The sequence below is a fragment of the Notamacropus eugenii genome, chromosome 2, assembly GCF_028372415.1.
Source record: "Notamacropus eugenii isolate mMacEug1 chromosome 2, mMacEug1.pri_v2, whole genome shotgun sequence".
Classification (NCBI taxonomy): domain Eukaryota; kingdom Metazoa; phylum Chordata; class Mammalia; order Diprotodontia; family Macropodidae; genus Notamacropus; species Notamacropus eugenii.
The window spans coordinates 203,536,792-203,559,061 of record NC_092873.1 but is presented as its reverse complement, the minus strand read 5'-3'; positions in this window follow the sequence as shown (position 1 = coordinate 203,559,061).

Below are 22,270 nucleotides of genomic sequence, written 5' to 3'. Positions count from 1 at the left end.
CAGATGTGGGGTTTGAACTCACATTATCCTTGCTCGGAGGCTAGTTATGCCAAAGTTGCCTCTTTTGTCTACTAACATTCAAATAGCAGCCTTTTTTTAGGAATCAGGTCTTTTTGATAATAATTCTTTGATCTGTTATCAGAAATAAATCTATAGTACAACCAAAGGAGTCTTAGTTTCAGGAATCAGATGACATGGGTACTAGGTCTAGCTGTACCACTTCTTAGCCATTTGGGTAAGTTATTTAACATCTCAGAATCTGTTTTAGGATTTCAAAATGTGGGCAATAAAATACACCCTATTTACATCATCAGAGTTCTATGAGAATAAAATTATATACATGCATAGATATGCATACATAGACATGATCAAACACACACATATAGCCCTATAGAAACCATCATGGACTGCCATATAGACAACAGATTTTATTCTGTGCATTTCATATGCTAAATGAATTGTTTTAAAAATATTTTCACTTGTTTTGTTTTGGTGAAAGGGAGTTTTCTCACCAGGGATCTTCCTATATCAGTTGAACCATAGTTCCAGGTTCTATCCCTTTGTTTTTATAGCCCAAGCCTTTCTAGATATATTCTCTCACCTCTATCACTCCCCCAAACCCTCCCTTGTCACAAAATCAATTAAGCTAAATGAAGTATAGTGCCTAAATACAGCATTCTATGTGCATTATCTTCTACATCTCTAATTTTTATTATTTATTTTATTTTTCATCTATGGAATAAAAAAACCATTTCTATAACAGAATATAACAAAAAAAGGAGATTGCACATGAAACTGCAAATCTGTTATGTTCAACTTGCTATTTCTTTTAAATATATATATATAAATATATAGTTATTGTGTAAGTTTCTTTTTTTTCTTTTTTTCTTTCCTCACTCCCCATTTCCCACCCTAGAGTTGGCTACCATCTGCAGCTCTTCTCAAGGGCTAAGGCTGATCATTATAATAATAGTGTTTGGCCTCATTTTATTATTCTTTCCATTTATAATACTTTAGTCATATTGTTTTCCTATTTTGGCTTATTTTATTGTGTCATTTTATGCAAGACTTCCCATGTTTCCCTGAATTTTTCATATTCATCATTTTATGGCATGTCATATCGTATTACATTCATTTACCACAATTTGTTGAACCATTCCTCACATGAGTGGCACTCACTTTATTTTCAGTTCTTTACTATTCCTAAAAGCTTCTATGAATACTATGGTATACATAGGTCTTTTTGTCTGTGTCCTCCTTAGAGTATATGCTGAGGACTGAAATGTCTGATGAATGAAGTGGTTTTTTCCTAAGCTTTTTCTACCTTTCTGTTCTTATGTAGAGGTGGAAAAGAAAACGTACTACATCTGAAGAGACTTGAGAGCTTGTATGATATAAGCTTTCTAATGCAAGTGCTAGTTTAGAATATTTTTCAGTATTTAGACTAAGAGTTTTCTATTTATATTAAATAGTTAAAAAAACACAATTCTGAGTATGTTGGCAAGAATATTTTCAAGTCTTTCCCTCTGAAATATGATGAATGGATCGTCAATATTCCCATCATCTGGTTACTGGAATAATGCATTTTCCTCTACACATTTCATAGGTCTGTCTATTCCATGTTGATTTCAGTAACAAGGAAGAATGACTTAGTACAAAACAGTAGAGGACTCTAAAATCCAGAACTGAAGCAAAGACTGCATTCTGAGAATCAGCCAGCATGTTTTATGGCAGACTGTTTATTGCTAAATGCCCTCAGAATTATCGAGGGAGTGGAAGGGGAAGAAGCAGAAGGAGGAGACTGAACTGCAACATTATAGAAAGGTGAACCATAAAGTACAATATTTTATTGTGAGGGTAAAGGAATTAGACTTGCTTGAGGACCACAGACTTAATGCTTGAAAGGCCACCCAGTGAGGTGGTCGATATTCCAAATATAGCTGGCAATGAGATACACAATGTGCTAACACATGTTTGTTGAAAAACAAGAGTTATATTTGCTAGCTGGTGAACATGTCCATTAAGTGCCCATAAGCTTTCAGTCTTATTCAACTGCCTGGATTTGTTTTTATTTAACACCTTTGTCAGCCACAGCAGACCCTGAACTGATCATTTACCAACCCAACTTCTCCAACTGCTTTGGCAAAGCTAGCCCCTTGGAGATAAACTGTCATTAACAGTGCTGGGCTGACAGCTGTGTCCAGGAGGCTCAACACAGAACAGAAATGTTTCTGGAGAGAAACAAAAGGTCAGAGACTCCAAGCTCATTTCAATGGAATGTTCTTTTGACCAGGTTTCTTACATGAGCCTCTATTAAAATGTACTGTACCTGATCTGTCCGTTGCAGACATTAATTATTTTGACAGGCAATGGGGAAATGCCAGGGAGCGTGCAGGCTGATGAAAACAAAGCAATGATGCTTCTGAGGATGCACCTGACAGCTCTTTGGGGATCTTGAGGAATGAGAGCGGAATTATAAGGATGATTTCAAGTGGCGCAGCAATAAACTCAGGCAATTCAGAGTTGCAGAAGCTCATCAGATTTATGTTGAACTTCGAGCTCTCCTGCTCCAGAGGAACTTCCCTTCATAACTTTTTTATGGCACAAATTTATATTAGCATGATGAGACTTCATATTATAGGAAGGTATATTAAGTATGGATTTATATAATAAAACTTGATTTTATAGTCTGGAATGAGTTATAGCTTCTGTGTCTAGCTCTTTCCCCTACAACATCCATGTCTGGAGGAGAAAATCTTGAATTGGGCAACTGAATTGTTATTTGTGTTATTTTTATTCCTGTTACCTTTCTTTGTCATATAGTTATATATTTATTTGTGTGTGTATATGTAAAAAAAAAATCTGCCACTGACTTGAGGGGTGGCATGGCGTAACACACAGAGGGCCCATTCATGAAATCAGGAAGCACTGAATTCAAGTCTAGCCTTGAACACATATGGACTCCATAACTAAAAACTTTCAGTTTAGTAATTTTTCAAATCATGCCTGATTCCTTGTTTCCCCATTTTGGATTTTCTTGGCAAAGATACTGGAGTTGTTTTCCATTTCCTTCTTCAGCTCATTTTACAGATGAGAAACTAAGTCAAATGAGGTCAAGTGATTTGTCCAAGGTCACACAGCTAGGAAGATGAGTTTTCTTGATTCGAAGCCCAGTGCTATGCACTTTGCCACCTATCTGCCCTGAGCCACCTAGATGCTCAAAATTAAAGTGATGGAAAATAAAATCTTTTAACTTCTCAGTGCCTCCAGCAGCCATCTGGGAGTATAATCCTTATCTCTGTATCTTCACACTGGCTGTTCTTCATGTATGGAATACTCTCCTCATTTACCTCCATCTCTTGAAATCTTTTCTTCCCCCCAGAATCAGCTCAAATGCCACTTTCTGCTTGATGTTTTTCTTAATTTCCTACCCCTTCCTAGCTTAGAATGCCTTCTTTGGTTAATTTGCATTACATTTATAAATATCTTCTCTCTACCTGTCTATATATATCATCTTTCCCTCTATTCTATTCTAAGGTTTGTGGAGCACTTTAAAAATATTCTCATTTTATCCTTACAACAACTCTGGGAAGCTGTTGTTATCCCCATTTTATAAATGAGGAAAGTAAGGCAGACAGTAGATCGTAGTAGTAGACACTAGAGTAGTTTGAATAAGTAAGACAACTTTGGGGCAGCTAGATGGTGCAATAATTAGAGCTCTTTGTTCGGAAGTACGTCCTTGAGCAAGTCACTTCACCCCATATGCCTCAGTTTTCTTATCTGTAAAATGAGCTGAAAAAGGAAATGACAAACCCATGCAAGTATCTTTGCCAAGGAAACCCAAAATGAAGTCATGAAGTTGGACATGACTGAAATAACTATACAACAGCAAAAATAACTAGCAGGAGTGTGGTAGATGAATTGGAGTGGGGAGACACTAGAAGTTGAGAGAACAATAGGATACCATTACAGTAGTTCCTAAATATAGGTATATTATATTTCATTGGATTAGGGCTCAAAAGACCTTCCATCTAGTCCCAATGTCTGACATTCACTGGCCAGACCTGTGTGTGCCCTTGCCAAAGCACTCAAACTCTCTCAGCATAAAAGTTTCTTATGTGTTAAATAAGAGGGAAGGAGAAAGTAATTTCTAAGATCTTTGAGTTTTAAACCAGCAGAGAGGAATCAGAAGATATCACCTCCTGTGTTTATGGAGGCTGGTGTAACTTTCACAGAAATACCGGGAGGAGTGTTGCTGAGGAGATAGAGAGCTGAGGTCAAGTCCTACCTCTGACATCTATATGGTATCCCAAAAGTCTATAATAAGTATAAAAACCCACAAAAACTTTTGGGATATCCTGTAGTTGCTATGTTTCTTGAGGGCAGCAGTGCTGTATTGTATTTGTTTGCATTCCTCACAACATTTATTATAGTACTCTACACATGGTAGGTGACTGATCAGGTTAACTCTCAAAAATCATTTATTAAACACCTAATGTGGACAAGGTACAATGTTAAATGCTGAATGTGGTGTGTGTTTGTCCTTTGTTGCCAAAGAAGACCATGCCATCAGAGAAATAATGACATGACTTGCACTTGACTTTGTTTTGAGCAAGGGAGGGCTGTGCAGGTCACCAGCCTCACTTCTCCTCCAGCCATCTGAATCCAGGGACCAGATATTCATTGAGATGACTGGAGATGACCCAGGATGAGGCAATTGGGGTTAAGTGACTTGCCCAAGGTCACACAGCTAGTGAGTGTCAAGTGTCTGAGGTGAGATTTGAACTCAGGTCCTCCTGACTCCTGCACTGGTGCTCTGCACCACCTAGTTGCCCACTGAATGTGTTAGTGGTGAGGAGAATGAAATAGTCTCTGCCCTCAGGGAACTGACAGTCTACCAGGGTAGTGAGTGGATGTAAGCTGGGGAAGGGGACAGAAACAAGCTGTATAAAAAAAATAAGATTACAGCTACAGCCTGAGATACTTAAGAAAAATGTATCTAAATGGGAATAGACAAGGTGAAATTAAGACTATAATTTAAGAAGATAAATTCAATCTCATTGTTTATCTGAGAGTTGATGGAATATGACTTCTGATTATCTTTCTATATTTATTTTTCTATCTATCTATCTATAATAGTAATGCTGATATGAATTAGTAGAAATATAAGGGAGATGGAATCTTGTTATATTCTCTCCTGGTAAGACTACATCTGAAAAGGACAGTTTTAAGTTCCATATTTTAGGAAAGATGTTGACAGCCTAAAATGTATTGAGAGGAGAGTGGTCAAGATGTAGAAAGAATTTTAGTCTAGAGCAATTGAATGGGAGTCAGGAGACCTAGATTCTAGTCTTACTATTACAACTAACTGGCTGAGTAACTAGACAAATTATTTTACCTCTCCAGGTCATAATTTCCTTGTCAACAAAATGGCAGGAGGGGGCTCAGTTATTTGATCTCTAAGGTCTCTTTGGGCTCTGAAGCCTGTGAACCGAAATACTCATTTATTGACAACCTGGCATTTTCTGGTTGAAATAGGGACTTCTTTAGAACGAGAGCTCTTCTTTAATGGCAGCTGACAGAAATGAACCAACACTGAAGAACAGAAAGTCAGCTAATGTTACCAGTGCATTAAAGTTGCTGTTAGGCCTTAAGCACTTAAGCAATGAAATGATCCCCCAGGAATCATTTTTTTTTTTTTTTTTGGAGCTATAAATATGACTCTTCAGTGAGACAGGAATGATCTCAGAGTTTACCCTTGATATGGATCATGCATGAGAGGCTACGGATAATACTTGGTGAACCCTGGATACCTACAGTGCCAGAAGATACTTTTCCTTTTTTATTAATGAAGCCTAGGTATAACTTTGACAGAATCATCCTAGAATCACAGAGTTGGAAAAGGCATCAGAGGACATCTAGCTTAAACCATACCAAACAAGATTTTCCTCTGTAACATTCATGATTGATTAGTGATCATCTAACTTCCACTTGACTCCCACTATCTTTGAAGGTGGATAATTTCTCTTTAGAATAGGTCTAGTTAAGAAGTGTTTCCTTAAAATGTGATGAAATTTTCCTCTCTGGAACTTTCACTCATTCTTCCTATTTCTTTCTTCTGGGATCCTCTTTCATTTGACAGGTTTTCACAGACTTGAAGAGAGCTGTTGTGTCTCTACTCAATCTTCTCTTCTCCAAACTAGACATCCCTGGCTCCTTTAAAATGACCACTATGCAACATAGAGTAAAATTCTTTCTACATCTTGACCACTCTCTTCTCAATACATTTTAGGTTGTCAATATCCTTCCTAATATGTGGAACTTAAAATTATCCTTCCAAGATGTAGTCTTACCAGGAGGAAATATAGTAAGGCTTTAATCTCCCTTATATTTCTACTAATTCATCCCAGGATTACTATGATAGCTAGACAGACAGACAGACAGACAGACAGACAGACAGACAGATAAATAGATAGATAGATAGATAGATAGATAGATAGATAGATAGATAGATAGATAGATAGATAGATATACATATGTACTATATATACACACATATACATATATACATACACATACATGCACACATATACACACATATCTACACATACACATATTGCATATCATGCATCTATAATAAGCATAGATAAATAGATATTTGGCAGATACGTCACAAAATTGACTAATATTGAACTTGAAGTCCACTAAAATCTTTTTATCTTTCCCCAAAAATCTCTTATCTCTCCTCCTGCCCCCTTTATCTCTTCTTTTGAAGTAGGCTTACTGTAATCATACTCTAGTCAGAAGTTGTATTCCACCAATTCTCAGATAAACAAGGAGGTTGAATTTACCTTGTCTGTTGCCCACTTACTGCACATTTTTGCATAAGCATCTCAGGCCATAGCTTTCATTACTGTCTCTCTATTCATATGATGTATCTTGTGAGAACAAGTCTTCTCTACTAACATTCTTCTGATATTTAACCTGCTGTTTTATATTGTAGCTGGACTTGTCAGATGAATGTGGTCATTTTTTTCTTCCTTCATTTTCAGTTTAAAGCTTTCTTGATCTTCAGGCAAATTTATTTTTATTGGCTCTCATTAGCAGTATTATATCCCAGGCCTAGAGCTAATCATTCATTTGTAACTTAAGTCATTGTCCAGAAATCCAAATCATATTTTTCATTAAAAAAAATCTATTCACTTCCCAAATCTACTATTTTTTCTCCCTTCTGAAGCTCTTATTTTAATTGGAAATGGTGTGAAAAAAAATTACCTGCAGCCCTAAGGTATTCAGTCCTCCCCACCCTGGGTTTCTTGATCCTTATACAAGGCTACTTAGATGTGTCCCTGGGGTAGGGGGTATAAGTAGGATGTTGTTCAGGAAGACAGAACATTCTCTCAGAGAAAAGGATCTCCTAATGATCCTTCTTTTATGGGGGTGCTCTTCAGTGGTATCCCCTCCCCACATTGGGTTGAGACTTTCCCTTTCATTCTTGTCATTTTAATTTCTCCCTTTTCCATCTCTTCCAATCTCGTGTAGCCTTTGTAAAATTACTGAGTAATAAATAAGAGGTATTTCCCCTTGTTGAACCCATAAACTTAGGGCACATTACATTTTTTTTTTTTTTAAATCTTAACATTGTATATACCATGCCATTCTGAAATTTTATCCCACAAAATCCAACGATCATTGATGTTCTGTAATAAAAGGGGGATCTCTGTCTAGGCGATAAGGTAGAAGCCCATGTATTGATTTATCGACCCTTCTGGAATACAGGAAGAGATAAGGGTGTTGGTGCTGTTAGTGCATTAAAGACTAGAATTCTCCAGTGTTAATTCGTTAAGGTTGTTACCTTGTTCCCTACTTCTGGTACATAATTTCATGTTTGTTCATTTGTTTTGTTCTCTTAGAATTGGTGGGGACTGGAAAACAAACAAACAAAAACCTTCTAGTCCTCTATGTAAGCCTATGCTGCTGTCCTTAGGCTGTGAATTTGAACTTTCTATAAGAAATCCCCCAGGATTAGGAAGACAAGGTGCATACTATGGCTATTATAGGGAGAGTCCCGTGCATTTTTTTTTTTTGTTCAAGGAAATTATATTTAATTTAAGCAGAGACTTTAGGGTATCAATTACTTACCATTCTGATTTTTTTATAAATGCAGAAGCAATGTTTTATACAGTAGAGACAAAAACATCTATGTTAATTACTTTTAAAAATATTCATATATTCTATGGCTAGCCTTAGAGTTTTCAATTACCTTGAAAACAGTCTCCAATAGGTGAAGGAAGTTGGTAAGACGACATAATATTTTACCTAGGAATTGCTTTGAATCTCTTTTGCGGCTTTGAATGATTTATGTAAGCCTTGCTTTTTATTATTTCTCATCTAAAGTCTACCTTTTCATACTTCACAAAAGTCAGTGTTAGGAATCCCAAGTCAAATTTATTACTGTTATTTTGATGGGTATCTGGCATTATTGGTATTCATTAATCAATGGACTGAATAATTGGTACTAATCAAGGAACTATATGATAGAAAGAAAAGATGGGCTAGTCAAATGCCTAGGTGATGTGAGGTGATGATAGGTGTACTCCACTGGTTATTTCCTCATTATCAGAAGAAAGTAAGGCAGGCCTCCATCTTATTGGATGAACCTTTAGTCTCAAACTTATTAGAGAACATAAATAGCATTTACACAGCGTAACTGGGTTACAATCTGCATTATTGGAAGAAACCTCTAAATTAATTAAAATACTGATGTTTGAATATTTTGGCTAGCTAAGTGAAGAAAACTGACCAATATATCTGACCAAGTCATGAGTTAACATTTGTCTTCAAGAACCCTTTCTTACTTTTAAGTTCCTGCTATTATTTAACATCTACTTCCCCCCTTCTTCTTGATCTCTTTTGCAAAAATAATTCTTAAAATTGGGGTATTTTGTAGGCCTGCCTGATATTTTATGGAATATCAAATTGGCAACTATGTTAATTTCTTTCAGAGACCTTCTATTTCTACTTCATGTGTGTATACAATGGGAATAGAAAGTAGATTCCACAACAAAGTTTGCAAAAATCCCAATATCATGGACATTTAGAAAGAAAAATTCCATCTTGAAATATGTTGGCAGTTTTATATATATAGATATATTTATATATCTATATATATAAAACATCATGGAATTTCAATTCAATGTCTTCATCTTCATATTCTGTCCTAAACTGATGTTGATCAGATTTGCCAAAAGCACATCATTATATATATGAATATATATATACACATATACATACATACATACATATATATATCGATTTCTATCTATATGTGTGTGTGTGTGTGTGTGTGTGTATATATATATATATATATCCCAGTGTTACTAATTTGCTTCAGATAATCCCCAAATTAGAGGAAATAATACACAGATTTTTTTATTCTGAAAGTATAAGGTCAGAGGTATAAAAAGGAGAGGATTGAAAGGCAAAGGAGAACGAATGGTAAGGGAAATGAAAGGATAAATAATAAGAAAAATGGGGAAGGAAATAGAAAGAAAATAAGTGGGAAGGGGAAATGAAATTTTAAATTAAGCCCTGATTTTACTAGTTCTGAGTTTGAAGGACCTTGGAAGAAAGTAAAACTTACTTGAAAGGGAGAAATGTGTTTGTTGATTATCAGCTCTTTATGATTTCTTTACATATTTTCTATACTGTTTAATGACCCCTTTTAGTCTTTTTCACTTTATGCATTTTGTGAAGTGAAATAAAGGATTTCCTGTGCCTAGACCTGTGTATATATTAAGGATATGTCTTTCATTGATTAAGGAAGAGGAGACAGAGGTTTCAGAGGAAAGTTCTCGAAAATTACTTATGTAATACCCCTGGGTCAGAGACTCTTCTGAGTCAAAGGGTCCAGATTTTTCTCATTCTTACTTGTGTCCTCAACTCAGGAAATCTGGAATAAAATGTTCATGGTACCCCATAGTATACTGAAACCAGCTCCTTATTTATAAACATGTACTACAGAACAGAATTTAACAAGATACTTTTGAATTAGCAACCATTAGCCTTAGTGCTGGGCAGCTAGGTGTTTATAGGGTGCCCCGCCTGGAGTCGGTAACACTTGAATTTAAAACCAGCCTCAGACACTAGCTGTATGGCCCTAGGCAAGTCATTTAACCCTGTTTGCTTCAGTTTCCTCATTTGTAAAATGAGCTGAAGAAGGAAATGGCAAACCACTTCAGTATCTTTGCCAAGAAAACCTCAAATTGGGGTCCTGAAGAGTCAAGTATGAGTGAAAAGGACTGAACAACAAAATGCCTGATGTACATGTTTTATCACCACTAATGTTTGTAACAAGCTCTTTGTAATGAGAGCTTTGTAATGGCCGTTCTTGGGGTCTGGGCCATAGGTTGTATCTAATGTTTCACACACTAGCTGAGCAATCCTGAACACATAACTACAACTCTCTGGGCCTTATTTGCTTATCTTTAAAAGGTATTTAAGGACTTCTCCACAATTTAATGTTCTATAAGAAAAAGTCATGTGGCCTGATATAATAATGATGATAATCAGAATCTATATAGTGCTTTATGATTTACCAAGTGCTTTACAAGATATTATTTCATTTTATTCTTATAGCAGCTCTGAGAGGTAGGTGCTGATATTATCCCTGTATTATAGATGAGAAAACTGAGGCAAACAGAAGTTGAGTGACTTACCTAAGGTCATATGGCTAGAAAGTATCCAAGGATAAATTTAAACTCAGATCTTCTTGACTTTAGGTCCAGAGATCTATCCACTACATTACCTACAATCTAATTAGCAGAGTGTTATAAATTTAAATTATGCCAATGTATGAAAAAATAGTCAATTTCACCTACATAATTTGAAATAATTTCTTTATCACTGAATTGACTGGCTTTTGTCAAGGACCATCTGTGCTCAAGATAAATTCAGGGAATGTTGATTCAGCTAAATAATGAAACTATAGTGGTTTGGAAACATGCAAACAAAATCGATACCTGATTAGCTGAGTTTTTCTCTTTAGAAACGCTTTTGTTGGCATTGTATAGCCACAGACTTGGAGCAGGTAGGTGGCACAGTGGATGAAGTGCTGAACCTAGAGTCGGGAAGAGCGGAATTCAAATCCAGCCTTAGATACTTACTATGTGACCTTGGGCAAGTCACTTAATCCTCAGTTTCCTTATCTATAAAATGAGCTGGTGAAGGAAATGGCAAACTACTCCAGTATTTTTGTCAAGAAAACCCCAAATGAGGTTACGAAGAGTTGGACAAGGCTGAAAAGTGACTGAATAACAACAACAAAGCCACAGACGAAGGCAGGAAAAAGAATTGTATCCAAACACAAAGTAAAAAAATAAAACACAATTCTGTGCATTCATCTCTCCTTGAAAATGGTAAAGAAGAAAATCAAATATCAAAATATTCCATAATTTTTGTGAAAAAATACCAGCTTTCAGTCTCTTCATGTTCACAGGGAATAAGAACGCAATACAACATAAAAAATGAACAAACAAAATCTTGTGTTCAACTCTAGTATGAATATTTTTGTTATGCATATATATGCATATATAGACATATAAATGTAAATATACATACATGTAAATATATACATATAGTTTTCTTGCGTTAGATAGTATTTGCTTAACATTTGTCAAATTGCACCTTCAAATTATTTTTTCTATAGGTAAAAATTACATAGAAAATTGAAGTGAATTCATTCTTCAAATCCGCAAATAGTTCTAGACACTACTCAAAATAAGCATCTGTCACCTCCAAATGTTCCATTTGTGATTCCCCTCCTTATCATGCACATAGCATCTACCTTAATTCAGGCCTTCATCACCTCTTTCCTGAATTATTTAGAGAGTTTTCTAATTGGTCTTCCTGCCTCTGCCCCCTTTTCTCTCCAATCCATCCTCCATAGAGCTGCCAAGTTGATATTACTATAGGAAAACACTTCAGTGGCTGCCATTGCGGCTAAGATAACATTTTTAAAAAAAATCCTTAGTCTGGCATTTAAAGCCCTCCACAGTCTGGTTGCAATCTATCTTTCCAATCTTATTTTATTTTACTCATCTACATACATTCTCCATTCTAGTGAAATTGACTTACTCACTCTTCCCTGAACATTCAGTTCCATCTCTTGGCTTTGTACTTTATACAAAAGATCCCCCATATCTGGAATATTTTTGCTTCTCATCTCTGCCTTGTTTAATTCAAAATTCAAAAACTCCTTTACTTAATTCAAATCACAGCTCAGATGCCACCTTCAACATAAGGTCTTTCATGAATCCTTGCTCATCCTCCTCATCTTCTCCACTGCCCTCCCGCCCCCAGTACTCTGTATATTTTGAAATTACTTTGCATAAACATTGTAGTTACTTTTTTTTGTGCAGTGTGGATAATAGAAAGAACACTGGTTTGGGAGTCAGAGGACATGGTTTCAGATGCTGCCTATGATGCTTATTACCCATGTGATACTGGTCAAATCAATTCATATCCCAGAGCCTCACATCATCTCTACAATGAGGTGATTGGACTAAGGTGTATTTCAGCTGTAGAACTATGACCTTATTTTATATCCCTTATCTAAAACGCAAGCCCCTTGTAGGGGGTGGGAGAGCGTGTTTTTGTTTTTTGTATCTCCAGCACCTAATACAGAGGTCATCTAACATTTGATGGGCTGAATTGCTGAATTAAATTGGTGGCATTGACTAATGAACATAGTGAGGTACTTGATTTTCTTTTAGAGAACTTGTCTCATTTTTTTTCTTTAGCTCTTTTCAATCCATTGGCAAAAAATGGCATTAGCCTTGCACAAATTTAGTTCATTTTAACACCCCTGGATTAGGATTGCCTGATAGACAGAGAACAGACCTCTGTAGTTTTGGAACAACCTATTCAATCAAGTGCAGCAGCTGCCTAGCATTGTTTCAACTAACCTCATTGGTCATTCAACTTGATGAGAAAAATAAAAAGAAAATGAGAAATGGAGATGCTCATGATAAACTCTGGGATTCATAAAGCCTTTTTTTAATGCATTTCACCTTCCACACTTAGTTCTCATGAAATCCTGAAGGAAACTTATATTGTCTCCAAGAATCAAATCCCTAGTTACATTTGGTTTCTTACACCCTCAAGGTTTCTGAAAACTGTGAAATATATTACCTATCAATTTCTATACGAGACTCATGGAAAAACACAGAAAAGCTTAAACTATGTTCAGTTAGTGCTTTCATGCTTTAATATATTTCTTTTTCATAGTTTGAAGGAAAAAAATTGGCAATCTTTTAGTCCTTCTTCCTTTAAGGTCTGAGATTAGGGCTTCCTTTGAAGTAAACAGGTCAAATCAAATAAAATCAAACAACTTTTATTAGGCACATGCTAAGAGCTTGACTGCTAATCACTGGAATTAAGGTCAACTTTGACCTCATTGAAGGACCACTGAGTAACAATGATACATTTTTTTAGGGCATATATGGAATCTAGAAAGCCCATTTATTTTCATCCATCATTAGACTAAGGGTTATACTTTGAAGGCATTTTGGCGTATGTTCATCATTCTCCAAGGTAACATTCTCCAAAGTAATTTTCACCATTATGCAAGGAGTTGAGAGTGAAGCAGTGACCTTCATCCCTTGGATACTGTACCTGATATCCTAGAATCATGGGAGTTGACTTGGTTTACTTGATAAGGGCCAGAAAAAGATTACCTGATTTATGCATCCCAAATATTCACCTTACCTGCAAAAATGGAGATTAAAAATATAGCCCTTAACTGGCAACTTGATTTTAGTAGTAATTTCTCTTAGCTATAGAGAAATGGATTTAGATAAGGTGTCAAGAGTCTGTAGCCCTAGGGAAAAAGAGGAGTGTGTCTATAGTGTCAGAATATCTTCATCAAATAAGGGACACTGAGTCATCCAAAGAATAAGTATTTTTGAGGGCAAGCCTAGGAAATGGATATCATCCCTTTCTCCTTGTCACAAAGGAATCCTTTTAGAGAAGTGGGGAGGGTTCAAATAAGTTTAAGATTTACAGTGGTGAAAAGATATGTATAACATAACTCATTTATTTTTTAGAGAGGATCATAGAAGTCTTAGAAACTATAGACTGAGAACTTCAAGCTTGACACTGGTAAAAGGGTAGGGGTGTTCTGTTTTTTTTTTTTTTCTCCCATAAAACTGAAGAAGCCCATACTAGTCCTTTAAATTTAGGGATCATGTATATTATCTATAATATGTTTTGATAGTTTATGTGCTCAAAAATTGTATACTTACACATATTTCTCCTTTACAATGTGTAGATGCAGTAGGACTTCAATGGACATCATTGGAGGGCACTCCCAAAATGATGAGATTATGGACCCATTTAAGTACTTGAGTAGTTTGTGATATTGTTATTGAACACTCCAAATTAATATACACACTGAAGAGGAATTATGCTCATTTTACTTGTGCTTAGATGATAGAGCTAGATAGAAGAAAGGGGTAGAGTTTTCAAGAAGGCCAGTTTCATACAGATACAAGGGGAAACTTTCTAATCCTTAGAAATGTCAAAAAAAAAAAAAAAGGAATGGGCTGCCTCTGGGAGAAAAGGCAATACATACCTCAGTCCATGGGATGGGGGTGGAGGTAAGGGGTCGAGAAGAATCAGGATAACCATTTTCAGGAGGTAAGATATTTCTTCCCTGATACAGGTTAAACTACATGACCTCTGAGACCTTTTAATGCTAAATTTACACCCCATGACCACTCCCATTCTTTCATATATGCATATTGAAGGAAAAAGACACAATACAGCTTTTTATGAGTTCCTATCCAAATCTCTCCTCCCCTCCCATTGTGCCATGGGAACTCCCATTCTACTTTATAAAATAAACAGCTGACCTCTGCATCAGTTCTGTTCTTTTTGCGTTCTTTCCTTTGTCTTGTCTTTACCATAATATGATTTCCTACTGAAGATAATCTTTCTAATACTGGTACAAGAAAATAAATAAGTACAGTTCTTATTCACCACTCCCACTTTTAGCCCCATCATCCTTTACTGCCATCATTAAGCAGTTCTCCTCTGAAATGCATTCCACCCATCTACAAGACTCCATCTAGATGGTGGTTGCTATTATCCTCCAGATCCAGGTCAGTCTCCCTCCTTTCTAAAGATCAATGCACAATCTTTCTTTTCATCCCCACACTTTCATCCCAACGCTCTCAAAATTTCTGGCCTCCAAGTTTGTCCACTGCCATAATTCCTATGATATCTACCTTTATTTTATCTCAGCCAAACATAGGGATAATCTCACCATACCTGTTCAAATTCTGCAATCGAGAACTCTGAAATTTCTCTCTGAGACTATGCATTCCCTCTCACATTTCCATCTCTCTCAGCTCTGCTAAATTTAGTTTTTGGTCTTCCTCATGAGTCCCAGGCACTCTGTTCCTCATTACTTTATCAGTCCATTCATCACCCCTGTCCTAGCCTCATTCTTTTTCTTTCTCAGTCTTGGCTCTGTAATTAACCAGTCCAACTTTGCACTGTCATTTCCCCAAAAATCCCTTGTTCTTTTGCCACTTATCCCTTACTCTGTCTTACTCCCACTGTCTTCCTTCTCTCTTGTAATCATGTGCTACTGAATGCTGCTTGAGGAAGTTACAATAATATTGACAAGAACAACTATAATTATATGCTATCTAATATCGTCTAATTTCAACTGGACATTCTGTTACAAAACAATCCTTTTACTCTTCATTGATTTACTTTCTTTTTTAAAAAATATATTCATTCAATGAACATTTTGTCATCAGTTTTTTTCAACTTTCCATGACCCCATTTGGGGTTTCCTTGGCAAAGATTTGCCACTTCTTTCTCCAGCTCATTTTATCGATGAAGAGGGCTCTTTTCACAATCCTGTAAGTAGACACAGCTGGCTGAATGGGGACCCAGATAGCTGGGTAACTCAACTCCTCCTCTCCTATCTGTCTCTCCCTCCTCTTCCTTCTCTCCAAAGGAAGATAAATTTGGATGGCCAAAAGATGCCCAGTTGACTTGAGTTTTACTGTATCCTTCCTTCTCCTCCCCTCCCCTCCCCTCCCCTCCCCTCCCCTCCCTTTCACTTCCTTTGCTTTTCCTTTCTCCTGTCCTCTTCCAAAATCTTAAACCTACTACACTCTGAACCTGGGAGGCCAATGGGCCCCTGCCTAAGGGCTCCTGTGGACCCTCCAAGCTTTAGAATGATTATCAATAGTAACTGCTGCTGTTTCCCTCCCAGCCTGATGTCTCTTTTTTCTTTTCTTGGTCTCATTAAAGGGGCCATGCCCTGGTTACTTCTTAAACTGGACTAAAGGGCCCAAGGTCTCCCAGTGTATCCTGGGTCATCTCCAGTCATCCTGATCAATATCTGGTCACTCAATTCAGATGGCTCAGGAGGAGAAGTGAGACTGGTGACCTTGCACAGCCCTCCCTCACTCAAAACAAAGTCAAGTGCAAGCCATGTCACCATTTCTCTGATGGCATGGTCTTCTTCAGCAATGAAGGACAAACACAACAATTATAGATGAAGAACTGAGGCAAACAGGATTAAATGACTTGCCCAGGGTTACAGAGCTAGTAAGTGTCTAAAACCAGACAGATCCTCTTGACCCCAGGGCTGATGCTTGGTTTGCTGGGCCACCTATAGCTGTCCACAGTGAACCTTTATTACCACCTAGTATATGTCACATACTGTGATAGGGCTAGACCTCTTTATTTTTCATTCTACAAATGCAGTTGCCAGGGTAACGTTAATCTTCCCAGAGATATATTGCCTTTTTTTTTTTTTTTGGTGGGAAGGCTTTAATTATTTTTTTCAACTGTTAGTTAACTGTCATCTCCCACTCAGTGTGGAAAAAAAATTCCCTAAATGAAATGTGCATGCTCAAGCACACTGGCTATGTTCAAAAATATGTCACACTTTGCATATATCATATTCTAAATCATTGGTCTTCTTGAATCATGGTTGATCATTGTACTGATCACAATTCTCAAGTGTTTCAAAACTGCTCATTTTGTACGATGTTTTAATAATATGAACTATTCTCTTGACTTTGCTTACTTCATTCGGTACCAGTTCAAAGGGTGGTTCAAGTGACACCTACTCTTTTACTCCCTTCTATGTGTACCCCTCAATTATATTAAATAACAGGTCCTCTACTTATCCCTCCCTCTTTTCTCTTAGTGTATCATTTCTCTCTCCTCACTTCTCCCCCCAACTTTAACATCATAAAATACATAATAAAAATCACTCCTCAGCCCTCCATCTTATTTTACGCTATGACTCTTGTTCACATTACAGTCCTTAAGGGATACTTCTTATTACCCCTTCCTGTTGGAATGCAAACATTTTGTCCTTAAAATATATTTTCTCTAATTGCTTATCTGCATTTGCTTTTCATATTTTTCTTAATTATCATATTCATATTTCAAAGTTGTTACTCAGCTCTGATCTTTTCATCAGGAATGCTTGGAATTCTTCTATCAGTTAAAAGTATATATTTTTTTACCTGTAGAATCACACTCAAATTCTCTGGGTAAATTATTCTTGTCTGGAAATCTGTCTCACTGGTCTTTTGTAATATTGTATTCTCTTCCCTCCCTTTTGGTGGTGGCTACTAATTCTTGTGTGATCCTGAATATGGTTCCTTAGTACTTAAATTCTTTTTCTTTTCCTTAATGGCTCATTGCAGTATTTTCTCTTTGACCTGGAAGCTCTAGAAATTTATAAGAATTTTCATTTTGAGACTCATTTCAGGAAGAAACTAGTGGATGCTTTCTATTTTCACCTTGCCTTTTAATTCTATAATATTTGTACAGTTTTCTTTCATGAGTTCTTGAAATATTATATCAGTTTTTTTGCGGGGGGAGGATGAGTGGTAGGAGTCATGGCTATCAAATAACCCACTATTTGTTAAATTATTTCTCTTTGATCTGTTTTCCAGGTCAACTGGTTTTAATGAGATACTTTGCATTTTTATGTATGTCTTTCAGTCTGTTGACTTTGTTTTATATTTTTTATTTCTTCGTATAATTGTTAGCTTCTATTTCATTCATTTTAATTTTCAAGGACTGTTACTTGAGTAAGATTTTGTACCTCATGTGCCAACCTGTTAATTATCTTTCCAATTCTCTCATTAGTAGATCTCATTTTTTTCTAATTTTTTCCTCTACCAGTTGTTTCATTTAAAATATTATTTAAAACCCTTATCAATCCCCAGAAGAATGCTATCCACCTCCAGGGAAAGAATGGATGGAGTCTAAATACAGAGTGAAGTGCAGGTTTTAAAACTTTATCATTTTTTTATTTTGATTTCCATTTTCTTCTGCAACATGACTAATATGGAAATGTTTTACACGACTAGACATAATTTATATTAAATTGCTTACCTTCTCAAGGTGGGAGAAGGGGAGAGAAAATGAAAAGAAAGTGAAACTCAAAATTAATAAAAAAAACCAAATGTTAAAATTTTGTTTACATTACAACTGGGAAAAATAAAAATAAAATGCTAAAAAAAAAAGAGATAATTTAGAGAGAAGAGAATGTCAGGAGAAGAGAGTAACTGACAGTGCCAGAGACTGCAGAGAGGTCAAGAAGGCTGAGGATTGATAAAAGGCCATTTGATTTTTTAATTAAGAGATCAGTAGTAACTTTGGAGAGTACAATTTCAACTGATAGATGAAGTCAGCAGCCAGATCAAAGAGTTAAGAAAATGAAAGGAAGGAAATGGAGACACCTATTGTAGACAGCTTTTTCAAGGAACATAGCCACAAAAGAGAGGAGAGTTATAGGATGATAGCTGGCAGGGTTGAACAGATCAAGAGAGGGTTTTTTGAGGATGATGGAGACATGAATATATTTTCAGGGAATAGGGAAGAAGTAAATTGACAGGGAATGATTGAAGATTAGTGAGAGGACAGGGATTATAGAGGCAACAATCTGATGAAGAAGATTTAATGAAATGGTATAATTTGTGCATTTGTAAAGTGGTTTTCCTTGGCAAGAAATGAGTCAATTCTTGTGAGATAAGAAGCATAGAAAGAGATGGTCTTCAAAGGCATCTAGTGAGGTAAGATGAAGAACAGGGGTGAAGAGGGAGCTACTTGCAAGCTACCTCATTTTTTTTTTTTTTGGTGAAATATGAAGTTCTCAGCTGAGAGGATAGAGGGAGGAGAGCTTTTTAGAGATTAGAGGTCAAGGAATACAATAGAGGAGGTGGCACTTGAGATAAGTTTTAAAGAAAAAGAGAAACTTTCACTTGAAGGGAGTTCATTCCAAAATGAAGTGGCATGAGTAAGGCTATTGATTCTCCATTCGCTTTCAAAGTTAGTATGAACTCTTCATTTTGGCTTTCAAAGAAAAAAATAACTCCAACTAAAATACTGTCTGAATACTTCCCAGACTGAATCCCTCAATGATTGAAGGGGAACCCCTAGGTAATACATTAAGCATCAGGTATACACCCAGGCATCAATTGATTTAGTAATTATTGCACTGGATATTCATGAGGCATGCTGCCAAACTTCTCTGAATTTGAAACATAAATTCTATGTGAAGTCTCAAGTGACAGTAAACTGATAGAAATTCCAGTAGGAAAGTCTGATGCAATGGGAGGACATCTGCTATTGTAAGTAGCAACATGTAGAGCAAGCCAGACTGCCTATAAGAGAAAGGACTGAGAAAGAGCAAGTATAGACCAAGGTTGCCATTGATGTAGGTTAGGAATTAAAACTGATATTTTCCTTTTAGTATTTGTAAGTGATATATAATACCATGTAGTCCATCCATTTTTTTCTAGACTTATTTACAAACTTTAGCAATAGAGGTGTTTCTCAGGCTCAGTTGCTAAGTATATTCTAGTACATTATCTAAAACATGAATAATTTGGAGTAATTTCCAAGTTCCTTCATCCCTTAAGAGTTTGGACACTTCCTGAAGAGAGCAGCAGGACTTATATGGCCTTCTCTTGATGGGGAAAGCCTTTGTCTCAAGCAATGGAAAGGGGAAAAGAGCTTATAAGAATCCTGCAATGTGATAACACATGATGTTACACAGGATTACTTCTTAAGGTAAACCTACAGAAATGCAGGTTATTCCTTGAAAGAGTTGTGGGAGCCCATAGTTCCATACTGGAGATAAAGTATATGATATTTTAGAAAGAAAATTGGATTAGAAACCAGCAAACCTGGGTTTGAGACCTTCCCTACCACCTAACTTAGTTGGCCACCTGAGACAAGGTAATGGTAATTTGAATTGGAAAATCTTTCCTAATCAGCCACACGTGGTGGGAGGAGCTTGCTGAATAGGTAGAACAGGAAGGGCAGAGCAGAACCGGGAGGAAATGAGTGAGCATGGTCTGGGTGGAGAAGAGAGGACAGCTGCAGGTGGGCAGTCTGGCAGTCTGGCAGGCTCAAGCTTGTGAGTGTTTGCTTGTGAGGAAGCGGGGCAGAGGCTGGGAGGCTTGAGAATGGCTTTGTCCTCTTCAGTGATTGTAGCAGATGGCCTGCGTCCTCAAATGGCTCGGCGATGTGGTGAAGAAGAAAGACACGGGAGGCGGGAGAACAAAGATTTATTTGATCTTTTATTTATATATCGTTTATTGATCTGAAGGTCAGGGTATTTATAGATAACTGCAAGCCTAGGTGACCTTCTGCTAGTCTCTTGCCCTAGTGATTTAATCAGTCTTATCTTAAATACTGTGAGCCTAGAGGGCATCTATTTTACATATCCCTTGTTTTCTGTAATTCTCGTTTGTCTCGCGGAGACAGCAACATCTGGGGGGCATGGAGAGCCATTCTGGATGATAATGAGCACAGTCTCAAAAGAACTGTTTCCCCTGATCTTGTCAACCACACTCCACCCTGGCCCTCAACAATTCCTCCTTTATTTTGTTGTAACCAGAGATAAGGTACTTGGGTTTGAAAAGCTTACCCATGAGAGAGAAGGCACCTATGAATAGATGGCCATACAGAGAAACAAAGGGATAGAGGTAATATAGATATGAGTCAATGGAACAGGGATGCAAAGGGATTTGTATTAGCAACACAATCCCAAATCGCCCTTGCAGCTTCCTGGGTGTCAAGATTTCCCTTGGAGGCTTGATCTATAAATCAAGTATGGTGGTATTATAATGGACCTATAATCACATCTTATGATTAATCTTGTTTCAAAAACATCAACTTTGTTTCCCACCACCAAAATAGTTTCCCTTAAAATATCCATTAAATTGTGTGTATGGATAAGCCAATTGATACAGAGGAAGCCAATGCTGCCACAAGGCTTATAATGCCTAAAATAATGCAACTTATACATCTTTTCTGTCTTACTTTCAACATTAACTGATTAAAAGTTGTGATCAGATACAGATACCAGCCTTCACTTTTGATAGGCATTAAAGCAAACCTAGGACACATATTTTACAGATATAATGCTAGTGTTAGCTATATGAAAACCAATGTATTCAGTGATAGTACAATGAAAGCATGCTGTTTCCCAATCATAACAGCAAAAATTCTATCTCTATCAATTTGTTTCCCAAAAACCTTAAACCTATTTGCTACCATAATTACCTCCTCTATCTTCCCTCCCCATTTCACCGCTCGTAACCCAAGGCGGATTGTGTACAAGAAGTCCATCTATCTTCCTCTCAATCAGTTCCTTCTGCTGCAGTAGTCAGCTGGAGGGTGCCCAGAAGCAGAATGAATGTCTTCAGCATCCTGTCATTCCAGATGACAGGTTCGTTATGGTCTTGGCTTTTTTTCTTTCCTCTTTTCCTTGATCCTTATCTTCTCCAATGTATGGCAGAAGTCAGATTTTTTTTCCGGTATCCAGATTGTTTCTTCACCATTTCCTGTGGAAATATAAGCATAACCTCACCCCCAGAGTTCAGAAGGTCCATTCCACAAGCCTGTTTTCGTGTCCCTCTTTTTCACCTTCACTTTTTTCCAATCAGTGAGGCGTGTTTTGCCTTTTTGAAACTGTTTTTGAGTAGGCATAAGCCCCACTCTATCTGGTGTCAGGAAATTTATGGTATACAGCACCATATCAACTCTTCTTATTCTACTGCCTTCTTCTCCCCCTTTCTTTTGTTTTTGGAGGAGAGTTTTTATGTTGTGATTGCGATGTTCTACAATGGCTTGACCAGTAGGATTATATGGGATGCCAGTTCTATGCTGTATTCTGTATGACAGACAGAACTTGGTAAAGGCTTGACTAGTA